This window comes from Melospiza georgiana, chromosome 1 (genome assembly GCF_028018845.1).
Source record: "Melospiza georgiana isolate bMelGeo1 chromosome 1, bMelGeo1.pri, whole genome shotgun sequence".
In the NCBI taxonomy this organism is placed as follows: Eukaryota; Metazoa; Chordata; class Aves; order Passeriformes; family Passerellidae; genus Melospiza; species Melospiza georgiana.
The window spans coordinates 149,576,055-149,582,166 of NC_080430.1; the positions used below are offsets into that span (position 1 = coordinate 149,576,055).

A 6,112-nucleotide genomic window follows, 5' to 3' on the forward strand; every position below is an offset into this window, starting at 1 on the left:
AGCTGTAAATTTAACAGGAAAAGATGTAGCTGGGGAAAACATGTAAGTTATCCCTAGTTTCTTACAGGAAGGGCTCTCTTCACCACTGTCACTCACACAGAAAGGATAAGATACAAAGCTTGTGCTCTACAGCCCACACACAGCTCTCATGTCAGGCAGCTGACAGAGGCAAGAAGGAGCTTATCACTTAGGAACTGATAAGAGATTTGCAGCTACCCCTGAAGCACAGCTGGGTCTGCCTGTCTGTGCTTATGGCCAGGGGTGTGACAGCGTCAGATCAATAATTCTGGTGTTGGCTGGAAGGGTTTGGGGCCATTTCAGCTCTCACCCTGTCCCATCCTCTCCACTCTGCTTCCTTCCTTGTCATTCTTCACACAAGTTTCAAAAACAGCAGTGGGAAAAGAGAAAGCAAAAAGGGAATAGATGACAAAAGAAAAAAAGGAATTTTCAGATCACATGAATGAAACATCACACTCAGGTCTCCCTAACATTATCATTCCTTCATATTTAAAGCTTTCACAATTAACTGTAGGAGGAAGTGGCTCAAACTGTCTCAAAAATACCTGAAACTCCAAAAATTACTTAATTCCCTTTTCTCTACCTCTTCATATACAATATCCTGAATTTTTATTTTAAAAGAAGAGAGAGCTGTTGCATAGATAATATAGGTATCAAAGATTTTATTTGATGCGGAGAGAATATTTTGAAATGGATTGGTACATTGAGTGTTTTCAGGAAAATAATAACAAAACAAAAATTAGAAAATTTGGAGGAGGAGAAAGAACATGGAAAATTTGTAGAAATGGAAAAGAGATGCCTACTAGGCAGCAATGCTAGAACTTAAATTAAATCTGTGCATTCTTGGACTGTAAAGCTTAGTTTCAAATGGTCTCACACTATACTCTTTTTCTTAAGACATAGCAGAGCTCTGGCTGAGATTTATCTCAATTAGGTTTAGGCTGTAGGTGTCTAACTAACATTTTGTGTGGTTTTATACTAAGCTCCTTTCAAGTTCATGGAGAGAAAAAAGAAAAAAAAAGAAAGAAAAAATCCATACCCAGATTGATTTTATCTCTTTCTCGTGAGGAAGAGTAAAATAAATTAAGTACTCACAAGAAGTGATTATTTTCCCCAGACACAATAAAAGAAGCCTAGACAAAGAGCAAAGCTTTAGATATTGGTGTTCCAACAGATACCAATATTTCAGCAAATGTCTGTCTGGTCAAGGTGACATAAGAAATTCAGCCAAAAGCAGCTAAAGATGATAAAGGTAATGATAGGAAACTTTATCAAGTTCAGAGGCAGAGGAGGAGTAGACTTGAGTGCAAAGTCTTTGCCTAATGGGGAACAGAAGAAGCACAACTTCTGAACAGAAACCCCCCTTCCTGAATGATTGTCCAAGAAAATTATCCAAGAAAAGCAGGTTTGGGAAGAAGAACCAAAATGAAGCTAGGAAAAGCAATGTCTTTTTGCACTTTAGCAGTGGTTCCACAGGGAGAGCTTAAGAACATTCTGTGCAGAGTTTAGTCTTGTTTCAAGTCAATTATAACAGATTTGGGAACCAAAACTACAGGGCACTTCTGGATTGCCTAAAATTGTTAAACTTCACTCTGAGTTTTCTCTGTCTGTGAATTGGATGGGATGCAGCCAGCCCTGAGGCTCACCTGGCCCAAATGCCAGCGGGGGATGCTCTGCTCTCATCGACTGCAGGGAGGCTCAGGAGCCCTCACAGAAAATAAAGGGTTCAAAAAGACCCTGAGCACTTTGGCCTTTCTACATCTGTTTTGGCACTAGACTTCCTGCTCCACTCAGGAGCAAGAAGGTACTTTGCTTTCTTCTCCTTTTGATCCAAGGAAAATAGCAAAATACTAACTAATACATTGCCATGGGCAGACATGCACAGGAATTGACATCATATTCAGATAAGCAAATATTTTCAACACAGTTGCTGTCTGAAGTCTAACTGTTTTAATCTATCTGTTGCCAAATAAACAACAAAAGAAAAAAATAAAAAGATGAGATTGTGCTTGTTTTGCTGTTTTGTCTTTGTTAGCAAGACTGACAGCCTGTTCTTTAAGAGATAAAACAGGTGTTATAACTTGTTTTCCACAGATACATATGAGATCTAATTTGATGTGTGAAAGTTTGTCATATTCATGTCAATGTATTCAAAGACCAACATTTATTTATAGATTAGTGCAGCTGAAAGAGACAATAATGTGCAGTCTCACCTCCCAGCCAACATAAACCCAAAATTATTCTTAACAATCCCAGTATATCATCTCTACCTTGCTCAAAGTTGCAGTACTTTTCCTGATCTATAGAACTATTGGTTTTGATTTAAAACAGAGCATTCCCTCACTAGGACTAGAAAGCTGCTTGAGTGCTCAGCTACCATCACCTGATGCTCTTGATCTCTAAAATGAATGCATTCCTCTTCTGTTTGCAGTGTCATGTTTTAATTTGAAACCCTTCCCTGACTTCTAGGGCCCAGAACAAGTTGCTTGACTGGTGGTTAATCATGAAAGTTTTATAATTTTTTCTGTACTAAGGTAAACATGAAAGGCCACAATGCTATCAGTTGTTTCTTTTCCTAAAAATAATCCCAAACAGAGAAATAAGTAAGAAACTAAATAACAGATTAGCTCAACTGCATCAACAATGTTTCGCTTGCACAATAAAGAGAAAAAGAAAATAAAAATTTTCAAGCTCCTTGCCTTCTTCTTCTTTGAACAGAAACTGAAAACACAGCTGGTGCTTAACAGTGCCTGGTTAAATGGAGAAAAACAAAATACAAGATTATATTATTATATTATATTATTATCCTCAAACAGAGAAAAACTTTTGTACAACTACATAAGTACTTAAAGAAATTCTGCACGAAGCCTTGCTGGTGGCTATAGCGACTGCATTCATTGCACTTTTACTGGGAAAGACTTTTTAAAGCTAGGTAAGAAAGTGCATTTTTCAGCTGCTATCTTGTATCCAGCTTCCAGGGTTTTTGATGCCCTCCTGCTCTCCATTCAGCCTCCACACCCCCTCTTCCCCTTGGCATTCATGGCATGTGGGTTGCTGGGGTTACTCCCAAATTCAGGGAAGGAATTTTCTTTCAAAAATTCAGCAGGCTTAAATCTAAACTGCTGAACTGTGGCTTTCATTTCCAGTGAAGTTCCATGCCAGCACAAATACTTACATCTCTCAGGCAAATCGGACATCCCAGAGAATTACACTGTGAGCAATAACTGCTGTATGCCCCAAAATATTACCACAGGGATGGGAAAGGAAATAATCTATAAGAACTCTAATTTGCTAGGCCTGGAGAGATAAATTTTTACAAAGGCATGCAATGACAGGACAAGGGGGTATGGCTTTAAGCTGAAGGAGGGTAGAATTAGATCAGACATTAGGAAGAAATTCTTCCCTGGGAGGGAGGTGAGGCCCTGGCTCAGGCTGCCCAGATGAGCTGAGGCTGCTCCATCCCTGGAAGTGTTCCAGCTTGGATGGGGCTTTGATAATCTGATCCAGTGGAAGGTGTCTCAGAGGATTGGAAACAGAGGACCTTGAAGGTCTCTTCCAACCCAAACTACTCTGTATTCTATGGTTTGCTGCATGGGGATTCTGGTCTTGCTGCATTTGCTCACTAGCAAGTGCTGCAAAGCTACAAAACTTCAACATTACATGGGGTATGAAAGCTTTGGAGAGCCACTGCACTGAATTCATCTCACATAAATGATGTCTTTCCAGGGCACAGTCTTCTGTGTAGGACTGGCCCCATACAGTACAACAGACAGGTCTGACATTTATCTGTTGAAAGGGATTTCCCCACCTTTGAAATGTCTGTGAGACAGATGAGAGCACTGCTGGGTCCCTGTATTACAACCAACCATCTCAGCAGAAGACTGGTGTGGGTTTAACTCTTCTCTTTGGTGCTCCCATCCACATGAACCACAGCTTTGACTCTCAAGTCTGAGAGAGAGCAGCTCTATCTCCTCACATTTGGCCTCTCCTTTGAGAAGGCAGAATTTTATTTCCCTCTGACGTGTACGAAACAAAAGATTGACAGCACAATGCAGGTCTTCAGTCTTTATATTGAACTTCCACTTCTGAAGTCTTTGGAAAAATGTTTATTGCAGCAAATTGGAAAGCATATCCTGCCTCACACCCCCAAGTCTCTTCTCACTGACAACAGGTCGCTCCTTGCTTTTCCACACCACTGCCTTAGTTTGATGCATTGATTCATTTATTCACATGAAACAGCTTGTCTACCTTGCCTGTAACTACACTATTTATGAAAAGTTCACCATGGAAAACAAAACAATATGCACAAATAAATCCTTCATAGACCATTAGATTTTTTTCCATAAGATTTGTTTTGGGATGCTATTTGTAAAAACCAGTCTATTACTTTTCTAAAGTATTCAGTTATGTCCACAGGAATGCCACTGGATATCCATAAGACCACAGTTTTCCCTGTTTTTGTGTATTTCATGAGTAAAGTCCTTGTAAGGTTCAAAGTATTAAAAGACATAAATAATATTAAAATTCATAATAAAATTTCAGCATTAAAACTTTTGATGTTCACCATAGGCCAGAACAGATTTTCAATTCAGGGCAACAGAAACAGTATGTCACACATTGCTGTGATCTTATCACTGATGTTATTCAACTTTCCAATATATTAAAACATTATGATACCTGGAAAATATTCACAAGTTGTCATCTTGTTCCTAATAACATCCTTGGGGCAAAAGGATTTTTTTCCCCCACATACCAACATGCAAGAGTGTCAGCTTTATGATTCCTGCCTATGAATTACACCAGGAGGACTCAGTTTCTCTGGCAACAATTCAAACCCAGGAAAGTCAGGACAATGAAGTGACTTCAAAGGAACATGAGTTATTGGAAAGATCATGCAAGAGCAGGCTAAGTATTCAACCTTAACAGGCTTCAGTTTCATCAGATTCCAAATTGCAGGAACCAATTATTTTTTTGTCATGGCAAAGCTCTCATATCTCAGAGCCTGGCTCCATCCTGATTGCAGCTGCAACTCTATTAGTGTAAATCAGAAAGAAAAAATGATAACACAACCAACAAATAAAAAAAATATTTAAAAAAAGCAAACCCAAACTCCAAGGGACATACACAAGTGCAAAATAGGAATAAAGCCACACAGACCCTGGTGCTGAGGCTGACCCACCTTTCAGCAGAGGACAAGCTCTTAAAATAAATGCTACCAAAGCACTGAAATCCATTCAACAGTTACTCCGAGATTGTTCTACTTAATGAGAGACTTCTCTTCAGCCACAAGTTATAAATAGGAGCACTGCCTCTGCATAGTGTGAATCTCACAGCAAAGGGAACATTTCCAGGGGAAATTCAGAGATTTAATCTAGGAATGGATTGTATCATCCTGTTTCTGATTTTAGGAAAATAATGAGAGGCAGGAAAAGTATTTTCCCCTCCATGTGTCTCTGAGGCACTTTCAGACCTACCTTATTCCTGATCTCTGTCCTGCAGCAGAGGATTGCCTTTGGGAATGCTTCTCCTGCAGGCTCCAGCCCTGCAAGTAAACAGGCAGGGACGGGCAGGATGTGGGCAGAACTTGGGAGCTTCTCTACCCCTCCCAGGGACCAAAGTAGCCTCAGAGCCACCACAAATGCAGAAGAGAGGGCTGGTAAGGAAGGGCTACCCCTGCCATGATTGCTGCCCTCAGCTCCTGCCTGCCCTGGGGGAACACATGGGCACAGCTTAACACCCTTTCCTGGGCTGGGAGTGCCTCCAGAGCCTGTCCTGGTGCCAGGATCAGCCCTCCTGGGCTGGGGGTTCTCTGGTGTTTGCAGATTCTCATTTAATTCAGATGCTGCCTGGCACTCACAGGTCAGTGAGTGAGTTCTAGTCTGTGATTTCAAGTATTTCCTGATGAAATTGCCTAGCAAGGATATGGCCAGAAATGTTCCAGCTCACCTGGTTTGCCACAGAGAGCAGTCTGAGGGCATTTTTTCCCCACAATGTTCTCATATAATTTATTTTTTTTAATTAAATCATAATTTTAAATCTACAGGTTTTGACAACTATTGAAAGCATTAAAATATGCATTTAAAAAGCTATTAAC

The 6,112-nt window shown here is 40.2% G+C and overlaps 1 protein-coding gene across 1 annotated transcript in view; it reads right to left on the reverse strand.

Moving 5' to 3' along the window:
* Window positions 1-5,579, reverse strand: part of COL22A1 (collagen type XXII alpha 1 chain) — a 218,612-nt gene extending 213,033 nt beyond the window's left edge. The window contains exon 1 of the mRNA XM_058040754.1: window positions 5,493-5,579. The gene's annotated coding sequence lies outside the window, so the exon portion shown is untranslated. The remainder of the gene's footprint in view (window positions 1-5,492) is intronic.
* Between the last annotated feature and the right edge of the window lie 533 nt (window positions 5,580-6,112).